Here is a 23,808-nt window from a genome sequence, read left to right as displayed (position 1 = left end):
ACTGAATCCCTGGAAAGTGTGATAACATGTTATATGTCATATAGAAAATGCCACATGTTAACATCTCTAGTATCTCTTGGTTTTTTGATTCAGGTATTAACAGCAGGTTAAAAATCACTGTTTCAAGGTACTTGTAAGGAGTTGTAAGGGTTAGTGACCTGGCAGTTTAAAAGACATAAACGTTCCTTTGTCTATATAATGAGCACATTATTCTACTCAACTTTATATCACAGCTTGCTTTGACATGTAATCAGCTGTAAAAGTAGACAGCAGTTGCTAAGGAAAAGCTAAAGAGTGTAATACATTCTTGCTAACAGGAATACTCCCAATATACAATAGTGTTTTAAATGGCTTCTCACTATTTCCACTAGTTTTAGATGTGGGTAGGATATAACCCACAAATAGATAAATCTATCAGGAAGATAATTTTATTATTTATTTATTTTTACAAAAGCTAATAATTTTTTTTTGCTTTCAATATTTTCATTTAATATCTCAAAAATGATTTTTAATATCCTTTCACAAACTAGCTGCTGCTATTCTTCATAGGAAAACATAATTTTCAAAGACAAAAACTCTGAACTGAGTCTGTCAAAAAAACTTTGTAATGTATATGCTTTCCCCTTGTGATTCCATTTGTGAACAATTACACACCTTTTTGTTTTTGTGTTGATAAAAACCACAAAGCCTGAGGAAATTTAGGATAATATCCTTTATCCAGCTTTATTCATTAGTGTTTACAGAGTTGTATGACCTGATTTCTGTGAACCCAAATGTTTAGACAACAAATGTTCATTTGCCAGCTGCTGGTATGAGCTCACTGATTGGAATACTCAGTAGTAAATTTTATTATTTGTCAGGTGCTATTAACATTCTTTTTAACTGTTTTTATCTAGCACTTATTTAACATAATGATGGTACAGTGAGAACCAATAAATACACTGACTAATAAAAGAACTTTGACAAATCTTATCATGGATTTTTCGGTTTTGTTTTTTTTGTGTTTTTTTTTCTTGACATGAACTATCTAGGAAACACATTATAGCAGGGAGAAAAGCCCAATGTTCTGCTCTGAAATCACAAATATTTTTGTTTGGTGAAAAGTCAATCTTGCAGGTCAGAGATGTGATTTTATCTCCTGTTTCACCTGTCTCAGGTTTCCTTTAAAACTCTGAAAGATTCTTTTCCATTTTGCTTCACTAATCAATTATACTAACCATGTGCCACTATATTTGCATTGATATTTATGCTGTATAGAAATCTGCAGAACCACAAAGGTAAGCCACATCTTCTTTACCAAGGTAACAGTAATGTAATCTTGCTACTTTAATTTTATTGGTCTTTTCTTGAGTTGTTTCTTGAATAGTGTAATCAATGAAAGTGGGGCCTTTTATAAAGTACTTTATTAGTCTGCATGAGCAATAACTTGTACCTTTCAGTACATAAATAACTGAATTCTTTGAATGGAATATGCCCTCTGCTTGTGAAATTTTAGATTGCAGACATTTAACCAAAAATAATACTGTAGAACGAGTAGTGAGTTACTAACAGTGTACCTAAGTTTTACTTTGGTGTCCTGGATTTGGTGTAAACACATGGCATATTTTGGAGTGGAATGGGAAAGAAATGTTGGAGGTAAGTGCCAGCTGTCTTGCTGAAATATTTCCATTAAACAATAGTCTACTATTGCCAAGAAACTGGTGTGTGCTTCACTGTTGCATCGTCTCCCTGAGATAAGCAAATGCTGAAGTGGGGGGTTCCTAAGGAGGGTAATCAGGGCTGGATCAGCAGTGGTGCCAGCCGTCGTGCCGGCTGTCTTAAACATGGACAGGAAAAGAAGCAAACAGCCTGCTCACTTGATGTCTGTACTCAGGATTTATATGTTCCCTCACTTCTTCCCATGTGACCGTGGTGATAAAGTTTCTAGTGTTTGTGCCCATTCTTTTTATTAATGTGTTAATGTTGCTGGATTGTTGGCTGCAGAGATTTCATCTGGCATGAGTTCCAGAGTCCAATTGCCCATGAAACAAAACCAGTATTTTCTTTTGGGAGCTTCGAGATTTGAACTGTAGTATTTAGCTGAGCATCATGTCGTGAAGACCTCTATCCAACTTCAGTATTTGATTTGCTGATATTTTTAATCACCCCCTCATTCATTCGTTGTGACTAAAAACTTGATTTCTCTCTCCTTTTTCAAGAAGAGATCTCTCTGTCTCCCATTTAAGGTGATAATTTTCCTCTTAACAGCTAGTTAAGAGAACTGCAATAAAACTATTGCAGAACTCCTCATTCAAAATTTGTGCTTTCTTCAAAATATACATGACTATTTGAAGTTTTCAGATTGGGAAGCCTTATCATAAAAGACCTTTAAAACACATAGAAATTTAATATTTTTCTTCTGTGTACCATTTACTGGCATAATTAATATATTCGTGTGAGGTCATCACTGCTAACTAATAAATGGCACAGCTTCGTCGCGTTTGGCATGGTGTAGTATCAGGGTATTTTAGACCCTGTAATTCTGCCTCTGATGCCATATGTCTTTTACGGCTAAGAAGCCTTTTGGTCTAATAAAACCACTTTCCATTTTCCTTTTTTCCTCAGGTTCAGCTTTCAACTCAGTCCTGAGAAATAATTTATTCTGTATGTATCTCCTCTTCCCCTCCTGCTTCCATCAGCACAGTACTGGCTCAACTTTATAATGGAAAAAGCAGAATATGTTTTTCCAAGTATTAAAGAATTCCTCTGTTTTTTTTAAAATATTTTCTTGAAGAGTAATGTAGCTGATGCAATAGCTATTGCAGAAATATTAATATGATGTTACTTCTCCAAGGTTTCTTACTTCTTTCAGAACTATGAGCAGGTTATATTTTGCAAGAGGGAAGAAACTACTGGATTTCTGTCAGATCCACTTTTTATTAATAGTCGAGTCCTTCAGACCAACTAGAGGACAATCCAGTGTTTCTGTGGGAGATTTTCTCTTAGACCATGCTGAAATTACAAAGTTTTCATTATTTGGGAAAGGATGTACAATTTTCTATTAATAATGTGTTTAAGAGTCATGATTATTTTATGCGCTTTCTGTCTCATCTCTGAGTTAAGAACTGTGATTAACATCTTATCTTCCCACAAACAATTATAAGGAAAGGGAGGTTGTGTAATGATGTATATAATCCAAAACACAAATTGAATAAAGAAAAAATCTCCTGTACAAAGTGTCTGTTAAAATGGACATAAATCTTAGGCTTTCCAGATGAGTGCTAGATTGTGATTAGGATCAGAACCTGGGCTGTTTCACAGCGAAATGCACCTGTATTACATTTCAGATAAAGGAAAAGAAAAATGTTCCTTCTGGGGGTGAGCATTAAAACAAGACAAATTTCCTGTACATAGATGGCAGTTTGCAAATGCAGCTTAGTCTAGTTTCAGCAAGCAGAAAGAATTACCTCTAGTGCACTGTGTAATTATTCTAATCGACTTCCATTCTTAAGCTAAGATTGTTTCACTTATCATAGCTTTTGACTTGTGGAGAGGCATTTTTCTGCTCAGTCTCTTCAGAAGAGTAATTGATTTCTGTATATATTTTGATGACAAGTCCACTCTAAAAATTAGATTTTCCTCTTAAATTTGACATCATTTTGATAACAAAGTCATTCTGCTGGGTATTTAATTAGAAGACTACCAAGAGTGCTATTTACATTTAATTCAGTCCTTGATATTTGGTTTTCTCTCCGTTTTATGCCAGACTTGCAGTGCGACCTCCATGCTGTCCAGAATTAATTTAATGTGCAAGTAATTTGCCTAATTAATTTACCTGATAAGCTTCCCTGTCTCCTTTTATGATTGTTTTCAGGCAAGCTGGTAAAGTCTAGGAAGGCTGGGAACATGCTCAGCAATATTAAAAGACTTTGAAAGTTGTACCAGTGCCCCAAGGTGGGTGTGACAGGCAACATATCTTCTCTGCAGTGTCTGATGGATGGTGATATGTCACACACTTCATAAAGTTTAACTGCTTGCAGAGGAAGCAGTAACCTTAAGCATCAGTACCAAAACATTTTCTAGTCTTGAATTGTTAGTATCTCTTAAAAAAGCTTATGGGTTATGATGCTGGTTTTACTGGCCCTGAGACCCGAGCTGGTGTGGCCAGTTCCGTGCTGCTGGATTCCCTTGGTGCTCTGCAAGTATTGCAGGCTTGGGCTAAAGAGGAGCTGTGTCCTGTGAGTCAGTCAGGGCCTTAACAATCTACACCTCCAGGAAACAGAGGCAGAGAAAAGAGTGAAGAGGAAATTCAGGCAAACAGGTCAGTCAGTAGAACAACAAAATATCCATCTCAGTATCTTTTTACATTTTTTTCCTTACTCTTTAAACAGTGAGATTCATAACAGCTGCATTAAAAAATATAAAAGAAAATAAATAAAAGAAAAATAAACACCAAAGAGGGATTTTTATGTTTTGTTTGTTTTTTTTTTAAGGAGACAGCTTCTGTCCTGACATTTGAAAGCTTCTCCTTAAGAGACCTTGTTGGTCTCATTGTCCTTCCTTTGGTACAAAGGCTGCTGGATTTTTTATTTTCAAGCATAGCTATTTTAAACGACTTCCATGAAAATTCTTTTCCCCTTCAGTAAATTGTTGCAAGGCATCATCCAGTCTTTGTAAGAGCAGCAAAAAATGGCATTTATTATTATTTCAGCCTTTTCATAACAATCTTTTCTGTTTCCCTCTTGCTTCCAGCTCCCTCCTGGTTCATACTGCTGAAAATAGGTTTCGGACTTCATTGTTAAATAGAGGGGACAGTTTCTGTGCAGAGCTGGTGCACTGGATGCTTGCCAGGGTAACAGCACTTGTTACAAAGAGAAATCCAAACATTTTCATTGGTTTTAGGTATCCGAATTTACAGTATTTCCTCTGCTGGGATCACTATCCACTGAGAGGTCCCTGGTCTCCCACCCAGACCTCATTCCTGCCTCCTTCCCAGACTCCCCCACACATTAATTTCCATGATGGGTGAGCTCAGCTGCAGAGAATCAGTCCTTTAGAGAAAGGCTCAGAGAAAGCAAGACATTTCAATCCTCTCTGGTTTATGTTCAGCCTTTTTTTCAGAGGAGTTTGCAATTTATGTCTATTGAAGCATCAGCAAGAACACTTTCCCAGGAGAACAGGGGAGGAAGGAAAGCTTTGCAAGAGGCACCAACAAATCAGTTGTTTTCGTACAGCTGCAACGGGAACTGGCATCACAGCATATGTACCAGCAGGGAGGGCCAGCTGATGTGCACAAGGGCAGGGCTACCCAACCAGAGGGATGGGCAGGGGGAAGAAAGGACCAAATGGAGCTCTGTGTAGTTAATGCAGGAGCAATGGGCAGTCAAGTGAGCAGAGCCCTGGAAAAAATGTTGGGTGAGAGTGAGAAAAAGCCCCTCTGCCCTGCTCCTCTCAGCCCTCATGAATAAATATCCTCATGTGAACAATGAGCAAAGATCTGATTCTTGCAGCAGACTTCCACAGCTTTCACCTCAGATGTTCCATAACTGCAGCTAGGACAACTGGCTGGCTAGAAAATGAGTCACCCAAACTGAGAAGCTGCAAGTAGAGTACAAACTGAATTTTCTCAAGAGGTTCATCTTAAATTAGTCTCAAACTGCAGCAAAACCCAGTTTGGAGCTGTAAAGAATACTCTTGAAAGTAAATATATGTCTTTCTGTCTCTTTGATAACAGATAATACTTCCTCTTGTTCCTGCTCCACAGTGCTTAACATCAATGGGAAAGGTGAAAAAAGCAGCATTTAGCTGTTCTGTGAAGAAGCTTTTCTTAAAGAATGCAAGCTACATATGTAGCTTGTACATATGCTGAGCTACATATGTGAATTTCAAACACGCAGAAAGAAATGACCAAGTCTGTCCTGAGAGATACTTACGTCTCTTATGAAAGGAATAAATTTCTGTAATCTGTTTACAGCATTTTATTGCTTGTTGATGTATTTAAAAAGACACTTGAGAAACAACCACCTGCACTGACTGCAAAGGAAGGGTTTATTACTTGTATCACAAGATGGGGAGGACTTCAGGTATTGCAAGTATTGAGTGTTTTGAATGTATTCTGTAGATTCAGTCTTTTTTAAACAGTTACTAATGGAAATTTAGATTCCAGCTGTGTGAAATTAATTGATCCACTTTCTTTCTGCAATATCCAAGCTTTGTGCTAATTGGATAATGGGTTCTTATTAAAACTGAATATGCATCAGGGATTTTCAGCAAGTAAACAGATACAATGATCTCACAGATAAGCAAATAGGCAGAAGGGGGATATTTTAGCTGAAGTCCAAAATATACGTAAAATAAGGTATAACAATAAGAACTCTGGAAATTCGTTGTTTACTACCCCTGAGATTAAATCAGTTCTCATGTTGCTGGAGGTGTTTTAGGGACTGTTTTTCTAGGAGAATAAATGACCACTATAAAGAGGCAGGGTCATTCAAGTTCATCGCATAGTTTGAAAATACTTGGTCTAAATTTTTTTCTTTTTCCTTGTCAAACAAGAATAAAATAAAAGCTTGTAAAACAGGAAAAAAAAAAAAAAACACAACACAAAAAACCAAAAAAAGTAATAGGATAAAATATAAAATAAAAAAAATAAAATGAAATAAATTGTGTCAGCGTTTGACTCCGGTCCAACAACAACACTTTCGATTCCCTCTCCCTCCCACCCAGGTAGGGAAGGAGAGAGAGAAAAAGAGAGAGACTTGGCTGGATTGAAAACTAAACTACACAGCTTTAATTAAACACTAATGATAAAATATATACAATTATATACAGATATGTTCAGGTATGAGCAAAAGCCTCTCAAACATGGTGGAGTGCATGATTTTGATCCTCCTGCAGTTAAAGCATAAGTGTTTCAGCAAGAGGTAGATGAAAGTCAATTTGGATCAATTTGTTGTAGTCTTGGTTGCTGCATTCATCTTCATGAGTCTGAGGAGTGTCCTGATCTCCACAACTGAGAGCTCTGCTAGGTTTTGTGTTTGAAGATTTTTTTTTTATTATTTCTAAGAAGGATGGAGGATAAAAATGAAGGGAGGTGGAAGTGTTTGTGTTTTTGAGACAAGAAGCAGCAGGCAGAAGTGAAACACAAACCTGGAGATTATGGAACGTTTTCCCTGTGAGAACAAACAAGAACTGGAGCAGGATCTGCAGGAGGCTGGGGGATGGCAGTTGTTGGAATTCCTTTGAGAACTGGACATGACCCTGGGTGACCTGTTCAAGCTCATAATGGAGCTTCTTTTGAGCAGGAGGCTGGACACCAACATGAGTTCTTCTTTTCTGCTTAGGTTTGTTGGGTTTTTTTAGACGTGTGGAGAACCAATCCTTTTGTAACTCTCTTTTGCAAGACAAATTGATAGCAGGATAAATATTTATAATCAAAAGCTCATCAGTATTCCTCTGCTGGGTATTACAGACCTCATGAGTGGGTAGGAGACCAAGGCTCAGCATTTCCCAGTCTCTGAGAGTACCCAGATGCACCACCTGGCTAAACAGGTTATCTGGGAGCAGGGCTGTTTCCTACAGTGCCTATGAAACCTCCTTTCTTTGACACAGACCTTTGTCCCAGAGAGAGAAAACAGTCTCAGTCTTTTGCATTGAAAGGCAGGGCCTTGTTTTGTCGAAGTTCTTACAGAGATCTTCCTTAACTTGGGAGCTCAGTTCCTGATGAAATCCTCAATGAGACAGACTTCACTTGTTAGTCAAAATCAGAAGGACCTGGGCTGTAAAAGTGTTGCTACCTTTATTTCAAGCATGTTTCAATTGCTGTTGAAGAAAGGCAACACTTTGATTGATATGCAGTGTCAGAAGAATATGCTGTTTCAACTGGCCAAATTGCCTCATTCAACAAGGCAGAAGAGTAATTGTCAGGTTATACATCAGAGATAGATATATCAATTGTGCATAAAACCTGCAAGAGAGGAACATTCTTCTTGTCGTAACACCAACACACTTCTCAAAGCAGAGAGGAGAGCTTTCTAGATAGTTTCAGATGTGCCGAGTTCAGACCCCACCATGGCCAGCCCTGTGTGTGTGCCCAGGACAGAGACAGCCATTGACTGAGCAGGAGTGGTGTCTCACTGCTTCACACCTCGTCTGCTGCTTCGGTCACTGCCGCAGGCTCAGGTGTGATGCAGAAGGGTGTCCCTGCCCTGGTGATGTTGTGACCACAATGAAGACAGACACCACCTGAAAAATGGATCCAGCTGACTTGTCAAGTAGGAACAATGTCAGAGACACCAGCCCACCATGGTCTCTTGGTGTCACCTGTTCTTAAAAACAGGGGTATTCTGAGCTGAAAAATGTATGTTAGAAAAATTATTATTTCATATCAGATTCATAGAATGGATCCTAAAAATTGACCTGTTCCTGAGATTTGTTTTCCACCAGGTTTTTCCAGTTTCAGAGTTTTCAGTATGAAAAAAAAATTACTTACTCAAACTCTGCTAGTTCAAAATAATTCCCCGTTATTACAAGTGGGAAGTACAAATTTGGAAACCTCCAAGTTTAAGTTCCTCCAGAGAGTAATTCAGGGCAAAGGAACTACACAGTGCTAAACACATGGTCAGTATGAGCTATTTATATTTACCTGCTAAATATCACCTTGACTACATTCCCCATTAACATGGAGCATATGTTTGACTGTAGCATAGCAGTTTGATCCACTTCATGAAAGGAGAAAAGAACCCAATGTTCCAATATATTACAAATTTCCTTCCTTAATTTTATTGTTGGCAGACACATTAACAAAACATAAGAAGGCATTTTTGGCAAGGAAAGAGTTATGCACTATTGCTATACAAAAGCTATGCTGGTTTTTGTCTGCCCTTGTGATGTGCATTCAGTAAACTTGTTCCACACCAGGCAGTCAGCCTTCCTGATGTGCGGATGTTATGCCTTTGAGATGAAGTCAGTTTTATTTTCCTCCTTCTGAAGCTACCTTCCATCTCACTTCATGGACTCTGTAAAGGGGTAGCCTTTGTGTCCTTCAAAATGACATTGAGAATGAAGAAACAGAATTAGATATTAGAAAGAATTTAAACTGTCCCCCATTAGCTCTGCCTGAAGTAGCATGGACCTCAGCCATGTTCTGCAGGAGTATCCAAGCAGCCATTCCCCAAACCACATCCCTGCTTCACTCAGCTCTGGGAGTCAGAGTTTGCCTCAGTACAGGCCTGTTTCCATCTAACTTCATGTTATATTTTGGCAGACCACTTCTGCACCTGTCCTCTCTTTTCATAGAATCATTAAGGTTGGAAGGGACATTAAAGATCACCAAGCTCCAACCCCCCTGCCATGAGCCAGGAAACCTCCCACTAGACCAGGTTGCACAAAACCTCATCCAATCTGGCCTTAAAAACCTCCAGGGATGGGGCATCAACAACCTCCCTGGGCAACCCATTCCAGTTCTTCACCACCTTTACAGTGAAGAATTTCTAATATCTAACCTAAATCTCCCCTCTCTCAGTTTAAAACCATTAACCCTTGTCCTATCACTATCTTCTCTAAAGAAAAGGCCCCTCCCTGGCTTTCCTGTAGGCCCCTTTCAAGTATTTTTCAGTTGTAATGTTCTTTTTTTCACACCTGCTTTTCTGTTTCCAGTGTTCCTAATTGTCTTTTCTCTCACCATAGCCTTATTTAGGTATCCCAGTTTCTCCTCAGTTCCTCTATCTCAAAGCAAAATAAAGCTGAAAACCAGAGAAATGCAGCTTTCAAGGTATCTGGCCAGTTTCTTGGTTGTCTCATCAGTGTCTGGATGACTTAAAAGCATTTTTTCCAACCACTAATTATGTTGAATGCTGAGGTCTGGGTAAAGCTCCAACAAGACATTATCCACAGTAAAGTCATCAAAATTAATTCCCAGACAGTTCCCTTTGAGGGGGTATGTCACCCTGTGCATATACAATCATAGGCATCTGCAAAACTCTGCTAGTAAACACCTTTATATCTTTCTTCAGGGTGATTAGGAATAGTTGAAAACATCCATTTGAATAAAGACCTTTCTGTCCCCATTATTTGTCATAAACTTTTAGTCTTAGAAATACTTATTATGATCTTTTGCATATTTCCTGCACACACGATAGAATCAACATAAAAATTGTTTTACTCTTTGGTTTCATTCCTGGAAATGACCCAGGAATGTGAAGGCAGAATAAGACTCTGGTATTTGAGAAGAATGAAGGGAAAGGTGGAGTAATAAAGGAAGCAGATTTTAATAAAAGAATAATCTGGATCAGCAATTAGTTTAATAGTTAAAAAAATGTTTTTCAGGGCTCTTTGTCATAAGGTTTATTAAGACAAAATTTTAGAAAGTGGGATTTTTGATGTCTCAGGTAGCTAAGAAAAACCCTTAAGGAAGGACTTAAACATTCAATTTTGAGTCCATAGTATGTATGAGGGAAAATGCACTTAAAATTAGAATAAAACTCCTTTCAACAGCTAGTTCCCATCAACTCATCAATTATCAAAACATGACAAAAAATATCAAGTGTAACACGTTTTTACAGGTCAGAGGAGAGGACAGGGGGTTTGAGAGTTTTGTCTGGGCTTTCGTTTTGCTTTTTACAGGAGTGTCACATTGATAAATTGTCAGCTGCCACACAGCAAGTAAGAAAGCTGCTGGTTTAAGTGTTGTGTTTCTGGTGAATATTTCATGTCCAGGGCACTGTTCATGAACAATTTACACTCTGCAGTCAGGAGCAGGGGGGAGCCCCGGGCACAGCTCTGCCCGCGCCGCTGCGCTGACCCCGCTGGTGACACAAGGGACGTGTCTGCGACATGAGGGGACACCTGATGACACAGGAGACCTGAGCTGAAGAGACAAAAAGGGCAGAGGAAGAACAGACCCTTTGGGCACTTTTTGCTGGTGCCAATCACTGCCAGCGCTGCTAATTAACGTGCAGGTAATTGGTTCAGCAGTGGGGACTGGTGGCTGGGCCAGCCCCCCCCCCCCAGTGCTCCTGGTGCCTGCTCCTCTCTGCCCTTGGCTTGGGAGCTCATGCTGCTCACACCTGCAGACATCTCCAGGGCTGGTATCTGCAGCAGTGAGCAACGTGCCACACCAGCACCTGTTCAGCTACTCTGCAGTCACAGAAGCAGCTCCTCAAACCTGTCTTGTGTGCAGAAAGGGTAGAAACACCTTTATTATCATGTCTTCAGTCCCACAGCCCCTCCTTTCTAACGATCTCCCTGTCCTGGTACTTACCTTAGACTTGAAGGAACAAGCACCTTCAAACAGTAATGTTTAAACAAGCAAAATTGGCCACAACGTTTTACCCTCCTTTGCCTTTTCCCTTGTCAATGCATAAATATATTTATCAAAAATAGATGAACTCTTTTCACAGCCAAACTGTGCAACCAGGACCCATCAGAGCAGCAGTGATGTAGGAGGTAACTAATAGACTGTAAGATGTGTTGTCTTGGTGTAACCATCAGAAAACTGAACAGCTGCTACATGCTCAGTGCTTCTGTTATTGCCAGAAGAGACAACCTGGCACATTCCTAGAGGGATTTCACGACCATGAGCCAGCAATGTGCCCTTGTGGCCAAGAAGGCCAATGGCATCCTGGGGTGTATTAGAAAGGGTGTGGTTAGTAGGTCAAGGGACGTTCTCCTCCCCCTCTATTCTGCGTTGGTGAGGCCATATCTGGAATATGGTGTCCAGTTCTGGGCCCCTTAGTTCTAAAAGGACAAGGAACTGCTTGAGAGTCTCTTGACTCCTGAAAGAATTTGAGCACTTTACAGTCCTTCATCTAGTTTTTACAGTTCTTTTCTTTTCATGGTTAGCCCTGTGATACCAAAATAAAATGCAGCAAAAAAATTAATCTATCCTTCTTAGAAGATAAATATTTCAGAAAGGACAAAAAAAGTCTGCAAGGCTTTATTAGACAAGGAAGAGCATTGAACAGGCCTCTGGTTTCCCAAGCCCTGTCTACAAATATTAAATATGGTAGAACTCTTCTCTACTCTGTCACTGACCTTACCTTGTGACTAAAATATCAGGACAGACGGTTCTTCCTGATGGTATAAGCATCTCAAACCACCCCACCTCCCCCATCATACCACAAACAAACAAGCAAAACACACAGCAAAACTTTGTTTAAACTACATATTTGGACTCTTTTGAAAGAAGTCCCTTTTGTTAACAAAGCATTGTAGATTATCTGTATTTTAAAATATATTTATTTTTTTATTTTTCTTTTTTAAAAAGAATGAATTATTTTACCTGAATTTCTGCATCTCCTTTATTTTATCTGCTTTGATTTTAGTTCTGTGTAAACTACACATCAAGCCCTTCAAGAAAAGAAGGGGGCTTCAGACTTCTGAATGGTGCTGGTGGGGTTCACATCCTCCTAGATATTTTCTGCTATGCCAGTCCATCTCATGTCAATCAGTATGGGCTTCCTAGGTCCCAAGCATGGAAGTTCTCAATGTTTGCTAAGCTAGAGCAACCCCAGGGCTGTTCCTTCAAGCTATCACCACATTTCTCTCCACCCTCTCTTCTTCTCACCATCTGTCTTTATTTCCCAGCCCAGCACCATAAACTGGAGTTACTGTTGCTCCTGCCTCAGTCTGTAATTCTTCCTGTTTGTTTCTCTGTTATGGTTGTGCTTTGTTGTTTGTTATTGTGCTGTTGTGTTTTTTTCCATACTCTGTCCACATCCAGGTTGCACAACTGGGCTCTGACATTTTGCCTCTCTGACATTATAACGATGTGTCTTTTTTTCTGCATTTCCTTAAAAATGAAACCTTAAAAACAAACGTTTTGTTCAAATACTTATCTATTCTTTCCAGCGTGGATTTTTTTCTGTCCAAACTAAACAAAACTGTAAGATTCATGCCAGATGTTTTATTGTGTTTTTTCCTTTAATGTGCGAATGAATGGACGCAAATATTTTACACTAGTCCTCACTTTAACACCAAATTGGGGCTGCATTATCCAAAGAGCACTGCTGCCCTCTAGGAAGCTAAGACTTTGGATTGCCTAGTAAATTCATTTCTCATGTATAAATATGTAATTCCAATCCCTTTTTTGGGATTTTTGAAAGTACTATCTCACTGAATTAATGAAAAATACATATTGCAGTATAAAAGCTTTTGAATTTTCCTTTTACTTGAAGAAATGCCTTTTACTGTGATTTTTTGGTTAATATATATTGTGTTTAGTGAGAAATTCAATGAATTCAGGAGAAATCAGAAGACAGGGATTTCTCAAATCTGGAATGGGATCTCATGTTTCTACACTTTTTTTGTCTACAATTACCTGTCAAATTCACTATCAGTCTGTGTCTTGTAAAACTCCAAAAACAATCCAAACAATAAATTTATGAGACCTTCAAAGTGTAGAAATGGCATTTCTCTGCATAATTTTGTGTCCTGGTTTGAGCCAGGATGAAGCCAATTTTCCATTTACTGATTTATTTTATTTTTTTTTTCCCTTCAGTGAGGTCTCTTTAACTAGCAGCAAGTGTTCCAGCTAGTGGACTGATAACACTGGAATCTTTTTGTTACTGCCAGGATGTCAAGGTTGTGTCTTTGCCGTGCCGGCTCAGGCACTACTGGGAGATCTATGACTCCCCTGGTAGAGAGGGCAGAGTAGACAGACAGCAACATTGGCCAGAGATATTCCATTCCATATATCTAGGTAAGCTTGGTGTAATGTCAGGGATCATGGAAGACAACTTCCTGCTTCTTTTTGCCTTGTATTCCATCGATAGCTGGCATCCAGGGAGAACTCCATCTATCCCACCACCATTGATCCCCATGCATCCCTGACCCTCATCACTCTCCCCTCAGCTCCTGTCTGCTCTGCCTCTCTCTCCGACAGCTCCGGCACTTTTTGGGACTGTTCACAGCTCAGGAAATGCTGTGGGAGTTGCTGGGGTTGGGGGGAAGCAAAAGGGACTTGCACATTCCTGAACATATTTTTATATAATTGTACATATTTTCTTTTATCATTACTGTTTAACTGAAGTTGTTTAGTTTAGTTTTCAATCCAGAAAAGTCTCTCTCCATAGTTTTATCTCTCCTTCCTTACCTGGGGGAGGGGATTGAGAGCGTTGTTGTCTCTGGTTTGATTGCTGATCCTGAGTCAAATCGTGACACTTTGCTATGGAACCACACGGGAACCAAAGCCCTGGGAAAATGTTTAGGGTTTTGTTTTGGTTTGTTTGTTTTGTTCTGTGTTGTGTTTTGTTTTTTTTAAACACATATTTTCTTAAGGCAAATATAGTTGCACATAAAAAATTCTATGACTTTCAGAAAAAATTCACAGATCTAATCAGTTTTCACAGATACTTTTAAATATCTGCTGGTTCATTTTTAACAGTATAATATTGGTGTAGAAAACATGTGTGCTTAGAAAATTGGAGGATTTCAATAGATGGCTGAGCTGGAAAACAACATATTTCAGAGCTTTAAATGTCCTAGAATTTAGAATACATTTATAAACTGATTTTTATAAACAAACCATTAGCAGAATTTTAATATTATCCTTTATTGAATATATGGTAGTGTTTTGAAAAAAGTTCTTAAGCAATGAATGTGCTTTTTATGAAGAGATGGAAATACCCCTTGGCTTTACACTGTAATTTGCATGGGAGAAGGATGAAATGTATGACTACCGATATTGCCAGTTTAAGTCACAACTGGACTGAAAAAACATGTTTTCTCAAATTCATTGTTCTCCCTTCCCTATCCTACCCTCCAGACATTATGGGGAGAAAAACAAAACAGCTCTGAGAAAACTCAAGTAAACCCCCCTGATCTGGTATTAGGTTGTTTGGTATTTCTAACTCTTTTTGAAATAATTTGCAATTATTTCTAAATCAAATGAATATTTTTAATAAAATGGCAGGATTTTAATTAGGAAATATTAATGGGATTTTAATTTTTAAAAAGAATCAATCAAAACTCTAGAAATGTAAATTGGTGGGAGACTTCAAGTTCTCCTTGCACTGACACTGCATTATTTTCAGATAATTAATTCCCTTCCACCAAGCACATCAACTCTTTCAAAAATCAAAGAGCTCTTCACCAGAGGATCCTCATACTCTGTATCTTGAAAGCAACTGGGAAGTCCCTTCCACATGCTAGAAAAGTCTCTTCAGAGTTATCCTCAGGTGAAAAGTCTTGTCTACACGATAGTTAACTTAAAAGATATTACTAGGATCTAATTACCTTAATTTAAATGCTATCAAATATCTGACTCTGTATTCCTTGTCATCTAGAATTATCTTATAAAAATTTTTCCACTTGAACAGACTTCTTGGGAAACTGGGAATTTGACCCTTAGTACATACTTGCCTGAACATTCGCTGCAGGTTATAGTTTAAAACAGCAGCTGGTGCTGGGTGGAGCTGTGGTGTGACCCAGTGCAGGAGTCTTTCAGCTCTCAGATACCTCATTATTGCTGGAGATGGCTGTGGGGTTTCCTAAACAAAAAACTGTAATTTTTTAAGCTACTTTATCTAGGATCAGGCCTCTGTTTTTTCTAATGAAGATAAACACCTTCTGGTGAAATATTGAAAGTAGATGTTGCTTATTTCAATATGTGTTAGGCACGAAGGCAGAAAGAATTACTATTTCATTACTAGACTGCATCTGGTATACCTGACACCATAACCCATTTACTTGCTCTCCAGCAGCAGAAAATAGAAATGTTCTGATTAATGCACAGCCTCCTACACCTTTGTGTGTGTGTGTGCATATTGAATAAGCACAGGTACAAATCTGGCCTGTGTTATCAGGTGAAAAGAGTGGATTCTGAAAGTACACATGGCCTCGGTCCATCTTTATCTGCAGGGTGGATAGAGAAAGGATATAAACACACAAAATTAATCATTCTCTCTGTCTTCCTCAGGATTTTCCAGTCAGCTGGTGAAAAGGGACTCAGGAGAGGGACTGTGTGAGCACACCTTGTTAATACATAAAGGGAGCTGCTGTAGGGTTGTGCTCTATGGGACAACCCAGCTGGGCTCCACCTGACATGGCCCGAGAACAGAGCCCAGGCCTGGAGGGACGTGAGGCTGACTTGCTGTCTGCACCTGGCTTCTTGCTCTGTCTTATTAAAGAACTTGCCTTAGTAAGTCATTTGTGATTGGGCCTTCCCTGCCAAGGTCCATAAAGAGCTCTGCCACAGCCTTTGCCACCTCCTCTTCTGCCCCATGCAGAACAGGTTTGTGCACCTCACACTTATCTGGTTATCAGTCTCCCTCTTCCAGTTCAGTGCAGTTCCAGTATCCATTTCCAGTGTTTATCTCCTCTTGTTATAAAAACATTTTTTTGTTTGACTTTTGAGAACTCACTCTTCAGGCCTTTTTAGGCTTGCATTCTTCTTCCTTAGATTATCTTCTGCCAATATTTTTAATAACTTATTTTGTGACCATTTTGTGAGAATTTTTAAATAATCCATTTCTTCTTAATTTTAATCTAGCCCAAAGGCATGAAATCATAAGTGTATAAGAGCACAGAGAACCATCAGGAAAAAAAGTGAAAGACATTGTGCTATCTACATGGACATGATTCACTTCAAAGCAATTTTTAACAAAATCTTTTGTCAAATGTGTCTTAAAAACTCTTACAATTAGTAGAAATAAGGATCCAGAAGATGGCAAACACAAAGTAGGAAGACACTTTAAAGATAAATGAGCATAACACGATACCTCTGAGACAGTCAAATAAAGGCCTACAAGAAGTGACCGGAGCCCAAAGCTGCTGTTTCCTACTCCTGTAGTTTATCTCTGGTTTCTGTCTGGTCTTTTCTGGGTTCATTCAGCTCCTTTTGGCTGATACATCTCAATAGTGAAAAGGTCTACAACCTTTGGTGTTCTCAGCTTCTCTTTCTCCATATTAAATCCTTATCAACATTTTTAAAACCCCAACTAATAAAAAAATCTGAACAAAACAAAAACAAGCAAACCAACCACAAAAAAACTCACAGCCACTTTTGCTTGTGCCTGGTAATCCTTTCCTTCCTTCCTTCTGGTGCCATTAATTTGTGGTGTGTAAAATTTATATTGACTCACATAAAGGACATCATATTCACATGATATTTTGTGTAGCTACCTAATTCACTATGCATGGTAAATTGACTGAAAACCATGAATGCCATTGTGAAGCAGAGATATCTAGTTTTCTTTTACTGGGTTTAACTCATTTCAGCTTTTATACTTAATTTTGAGTAGTAAAGAAAAAAAAAAGACATTTCTATGCAGAAAAATAATAATGTATACTTATAATCAACTTGATGATTTTTTTTTTTTTTTCTGCAGCATACAAGTGGTTCTGTACTACATAATGCACATAATGAATGTTCTGTGTTAGAGCAAAGATTGCATGTATTTGTCTTTCATAACTGACACAAGAAATGTGAATCATAACAACCTCTTTTTGTATATGACAGAAAAAGTTAAATTAATACAAAATTAAGCCAGAAAGATACTCCTTCTAATTAAACGTAGTGACATACAGGAGTTTCAACTAGAGCTTAATTCTAGGTTCAGATATTTCTTCAGTTTAAAATGAACTGAACTTTGCCTCAGGAAACCTTTTGAAAGCATTGTGTGAGGGACAGGATTGCCTGCAGCATTGGTAAGGGAATACAGAATCCCTAATTCTGTTTCAGGTCACATAGATGACCCTGATAAGTTAATATGCTGTCATGTTCAAAGCTACTGCGTTACTGTTCTAGTGAAATAAATAGTTAAATACATAATATCTTGTGAGATTTTGAAAGAGTAACTTAATTTTTCATGTCTCTTGAAGAACTGCCAGCCTGTAGAGTGAAGCACACAATAAACACAAGTCACCAGTATGAGGAAAGCTACCGGGTTTGCCTGAAATCAAGCCTTGCACAAGAAAGAGACGTTAGAGCTCAGATGGCAAATACACTTTCCAAATAAGCCGAAAGCTGCAGAACTCAAGTGGATTTCTCTCCCCAGAGGCCAGGCAGCTGATGGGCAGCAGCCAAGAAATTTCCCATCAGTAAATGACACGTTGACTTTGATGAGAACACAAGGTAGATCAGAAAGAACAGAAGATGGAGGCTGAAAAAGTCAATATGTATAGATATAAGAGAAATGGATTTCCTGTTTTTGTCCCAAGGGGAATAAAGGAAGGAGATGCAACCAAGGGAGACAGGAAGGAGCTCTACACACTCACAGTTTCCTGCACTGAACACAAAACCCGAGAGACAATGTCATCAAAACAATAGCTTTGGATGAGGAAGGGATGTAGCCAGTGTCTTGGAGACAGGTCCAGTCTGGGAATGTCAGGAACAGAACGATGCTCTGTGCAACTGCCATTTCTGACAAAGCTTTTTCCCAGGTCCCCTAACCCTATCACACTTCCAGGAGCATCAGATTATGTTATTATATTTGGGAATCAAGCTTCTCCTCACCGAAGAATTTAATTGTAAAAGAAGGGTGCTGAGAGCTTTGCCCAAGTGCAGGATGTTTCATCCGTGTTCAGCAGAGCTGAAGGTAAGATCTAGAGCTCCCACAGAAAGAGTTATCATAGGAAACAGCCCTTGCTGATGGGAAATGTCACTGCTATGGATGCAGCAAGTTTAGAGTCTGGGAAAAAAACCCTGTTAAATTCAGGGCTGTGTATTCGTTTCTCTGCTTAACCAGTAACTCTCTCTGTGACTGTGTGTGAAACAGCGAGGCCAGTCACTAAAGCAATCAAGGCTTTCACGTGGTATCTGCACCTTCACTGCAAATTAAATATTGACCCACACCTTTAGCAATATCTCAGGTGAGAATGGTATTTCAGGACTGAAAATTGCAAGGCCTAAGCTGAAGTCTAAAATATAGAACAGGTTTAAAGATGCAGGACACATATAAAAATGACTTTAACTTTCACTGAACAACTTTCTTTTTTGAGAACTGAAAATTCCTGATTGCACTTATCACTGCTGATCTACTTTGCAGTGGACCTTTCAGGTAAATGTTAGGTCATTTTAAGACATATTTGTCTTTCTCACCATCTTCACTGGTTCCCTCACCCCCTACTGTAGGAGGTACATTTTATTCACAACTGTTCTACTTACTACTTTTAATTTTAGGACTTCTATTTGTTGAAGCCTTGAAAATAATTTTCTTTGGCGTGATTTCACCTTACCTCAATTAGATTGATGATTATTCTTTGGTGTTGAAATCACCTCTGTAAATCTAACTGAAGTTTTAGGTTAACTTGAATGTATTTTGACAAACATTTGTTCTGTAGCTCTCAGAAAAGGTATTGCTGGGTCAGGGGCATATTTGGTTGCCAAGCTTTGGGGCTAGTTACATCCAAGAATACTTGTAGCTACAGCTGGAATCATCACTCTTCCACCCAAGGAAGGAATGAACCACACTGTTTTCTATGCATTTGGAATCTATTAGTTTGGAGAGAACAGGATAGAAATTTTGCAGCCTTTCAGGAAATGAAATATATTGAAGTGGAAAGAGCTTCACGACTCAAAACTTATTCTAAAAGTGTGTTGCAGATTGTGCAGTAAGACATCACTCAGGAACAGGCAGGATGCCTCTACCACTGCCATTCCCCTGTGCAACAGATGAGCCAAATTAACCTGCTCTGTTTTAAAGAGACCTCAGGCTCCAGATCAACTTCAGGCTTTGACTTTCAAAGTCCTCCTTAAACTTCAACACCTGTGAAAGTGCTCAGCACAAAACCCGCCTGGACGCCTTCCTGTGTGATGTACTCTAGGTGACCCTGCTCTGGCAGGGGGGTTGGACTAGATGATCTTTCGAGGTCCCTTCCAACCCCTAAGATTCTGTGATTCTATGATTCTATGATTCTATGAAAAGCATTCGAGGCCACTTCTCCTGATGACACCCTCAGCATTTTCTTGACATCTTGGCACGTCTGGCTTCTTGCTCAGTGTCCACACTGCAGAGGAAGGTGATTTAACCAGTGTAGGGATTTAAGGCTCAACCCAGGCATCAGCTGCCTGGACTCCCAGCACTGCTGTGCTGTCGTGTAACACCGATGTCATCTTTTCAGCTCGCAGTCTGCATTTTGACTTCATGGTCTGTCCATGACTGATAGGAAAACTGGGGCTGCCAGAACGAGGTATGACTCTGGGAAACTGGAGCAGATTATTCTCCAAAGTGTGCTCTGAGGGGTAGGATTCTTTATAATTTCAGTATAACATTAATCTTTGAACTAAATATGTCTAAAATCCCAATGTCCTCTGTGAATACAGAATTGTCATGGAAGCCTTTCTCCTATAGATGAATGAGACAGTTTTGTTCTGGGAAATAAAGCAAACATAGTTGACTTTATAAATGGCATATTAGAAGTAAGGTGTGGTTTTTAATGTGATACTTCACTATAGGCAAAAACTAGCTTTGAAGTGTATTGCAAATAAAAGTACAGCTTCAGATTCACCAGGCAATGGCACTGTCAAACAAAACAAGTGATTGAGAAAGCTGGTGTAACTTGCTGTTCTAGGAGAAATGCCTTTGACACAACCAGATTACTTGCTTCAGGAAGAAAAAATCATCTGTGAAGAGGAAAAAAACTGAAAAAGAGAAAAAAGGTGGGTTTGTTTCAGCTTGTATGGAACTTATTCTGCTGAAAATCTTCAACAATGACATCATCAGTAACCAGAATGATTTGTCATAGGAGAGATGGAAATAATTTCCTCCTGTCCCGCCCCCTTAATAGAAATGCTACAATCACAGTGGAACCTCACCACACCCAAATGTGCAAACACCTGTGAGGGAGCCAGAAATTTCACCTGCTCCTTACATTTGGGGGTGTTGTGCATGGAAGTAATTTGTGTTTTGGTTTTGTCTTTCCCAAAAATATTCTATGACAAAGGTCAGTACTAAGGCTGAAGAACGTGGGGTCCTGTGTTGCAGTCGTGAACGGTGCAGCAACACAGAACATCACCAACCCAAGAGAAGTGTTAGTGCTCAGATCAGTGTAACTGCCAATCTGTGCACAGTGAAAGGGCCTGAAGCAGTGCTGCTGTCCATGTGGGGCCCTGGTGCACGTAGCTGAGGCCTTTTATCTGGATAAACGATAGCTCTCTTGAACTTCCACAGGAAGGTGTTGATGCCAGACAAAGGCAGTAGAGGTCTGTGGTACCAGCTGATGCTGATGGCCTCACCTGCCCTTCACACAGACAGTAAATATAGCAAATGGCTGGAGAGGTCTCCGTGTCTGATCTGTGCAGTCCTGCATGCTCAGTGTGTCAGAGCTGCTCCTGTAATTGTCTTCTAATCCACATGGATCCCTACTCAGAATGTTTGCAGTACAACAATGACCTGACCTGTGTGGCAACCCCATGCACACTCTGTTGAGTAACCTAGCCATGTTTTTATTGAACGATTCCTTGTGGGGTGTTTTGGATACCTGCCTCTGGATACAACCCCTGGATTCCGGTGTACACAGCATGATGAAAATGTGTGTCAAGGCTTCTTCAAGCAGTCTGGAGCATCTGGTCCAGCAGGAGAGGGGTGCTGGGCTGTCCCTGCTGAACCCTCTGCATTGATCGTCTTCTGCAGCAGAACTTGCACTGAGCAGGGATGTTCACATTTCAACAGTGCCACTGCCTAGAGCTAAATGTTCAGAAAAAAGTCAAAGTTATTGTAGAAAATGGGCTTTCAAACATGTCTTCTTGCAAACAAGAATGTTGTGAAGTCCAGCAAGAGACACACAGACTTAAAATAGGTTGGAGATACATTATATATGCGGTACACCTCTGATATTGGTCTACTTCCAGTTAGATATTCATAGAGTCCTTAGCTTTTGTGGGCAGCTCTTGAATTGTGGTAAAAACCGTGCAGTAACTACTTCTTTATTACATTCATTAGAGCATCATCATCGTCATCATCATCATCATCATCATCATCATCATCATCATCATCATCATCATCGTAGTGTGTGTTTAAATGGGGGTTTTGATTGACAGGTCTCAATTTTAAAAGGAACTTGATCTCTGAAGATGGAACTTCAACCTCAATATTGGTATACTTCAACCTAGTAAAACTGGCTTAGCTGAGGTTGCCAAATTCATGTTGTGAAGGAGATGAATCTTCACAGCCTAAATGGCAGCTAGCAATGAAAACCTGAGAGTTGGTTCCTCTGTAAATTTCAAATCAAGCTAAGGCACAGCAACTGGGTTTCCAACCTCAGCAAGGTGGCACGCCTTCCTGTTCAGAGTAGCTGAGGTTTTGGAGCATATCTTGGGGTCTGATTGCAGTTATTGCAAAAGCAAACCACAGAAGATGGTTGCTTTCACTTTCTTCAGAAAATGTACAGCTCTTACTGATGTTAATTAGTGTCACTTTTCAAATTGAACATCAAGTAGACCCACTGAAAATTACCTTTGAGCTACCTAATATTCCTTGACTGCACATATTTCGGGTTTTGCTTGTTAGCTTTTTGTTTTGGTGCTCGTTATGACCTAAGATGATATGGAAAGCAAAAAAAGAGATAAAGGTGTGTAAGTGTTTTATGAATACAGATGGGTTACATGTAGTGCATTGTTTAGAAACCTACCCTAATTGGAGACTAGAGAAAAATAACATATTTTTCACCTACTTTTACAAGCCAAGATACTGTTATTGTTTACTCAGTTGTCCAAAGTACTGGATTATACCATGTAAACAGGGCATCATTTATTGTGGAGCTTTCAGCAGTACTCTTCACTGGACTGTCTGTCCATCTGAAAAACTGATCACACCTCCAAAGGACACAGTGAAAGGAAAATTCAAAGCACATTCAAGAATACAGCGCATAGAAGTTAAAATACACTTGTGATTATGGCTCCAGGATGGGAAGTGGAGCAGCATGGCCTGTTTTTGGAGCTCAGTGGTTACTAATGCTCTCGGCTGGTACAAAGTCATAATCCCAATGAAGTCCATAGAAATGTACATGCCTCTCTGTGAGGATAATACAGCCAGCAAGAGTTGTTCACTCATTATATATCATGTTAAAAATTATCATTGATATGAAGATCACCCAACAGGGTCAGGTAACTATTTTCTTTTGAAACCAAATATAATATCGTGTTATGTGCAATTTCTTTCTAAAATTTGGCAAGGTGACAGAATTTATGGACTAAAGCATACATCTCATCTGAACTTTGGGAACTTTAATATTTAGGCTTCCATACACAATATAATTTTAATGAAGCTGGGCAAAATAGGGGACCTGTTCTCCAGTTAATTTAAAATCAGAGCATTTCTCTAGGTTAAAACCAAAGACTGTGCAGCCACCCAGATTAAAACTTTCTGCACTGAATTTCAATTTCACACCTGGAATATTGCATCCAGTTTTGGGCACCTCAATTCAAGAGAGATCTCGAGGTGCTGGAGTGAGGACAGAGGAGGGCAACGAAGCTGGTGAAGGGCCTAGACAAGAGGCAAGAACTTCTGCTATATTCTGGAAGGTGTTTTGAGCAGTGACAGCAGATAGGTGCCACCTGAGGACCCTGTGGAAGGGGTCAGCCCCTCTAAAGCCAAGCCAGCATTGACATTCTTTAAGTTAACAGATTTGATACAAACCTGCTGCTTGATGGAATCAGAAAAGCTGAAAGCAGTCAGTGGGGTTATTTCTGACTCTTTGAAATTATCATAACAAGAAAAAGATACATTCAGCTCTCATTATTGTTTGAGAAAGTGAACAGTAACAGAAGTGAGGGAAGCATTTAAGACTGCTGTGAAGAGAGGCAGCTAAATGACTCATTGCCTGTGGCATTTTTGCCAACACCCATCTTCAATTCTTTGCTTCTCTTCTAGTTGTCAGGATTAAATAAGG

This window comes from Apus apus, chromosome Z (genome assembly GCF_020740795.1).
Source record: "Apus apus isolate bApuApu2 chromosome Z, bApuApu2.pri.cur, whole genome shotgun sequence".
Classification (NCBI taxonomy): domain Eukaryota; kingdom Metazoa; phylum Chordata; class Aves; order Apodiformes; family Apodidae; genus Apus; species Apus apus.
The sequence above is the reverse complement of the archived record's forward strand: the minus strand, read 5'-3'. Positions refer to the sequence as shown.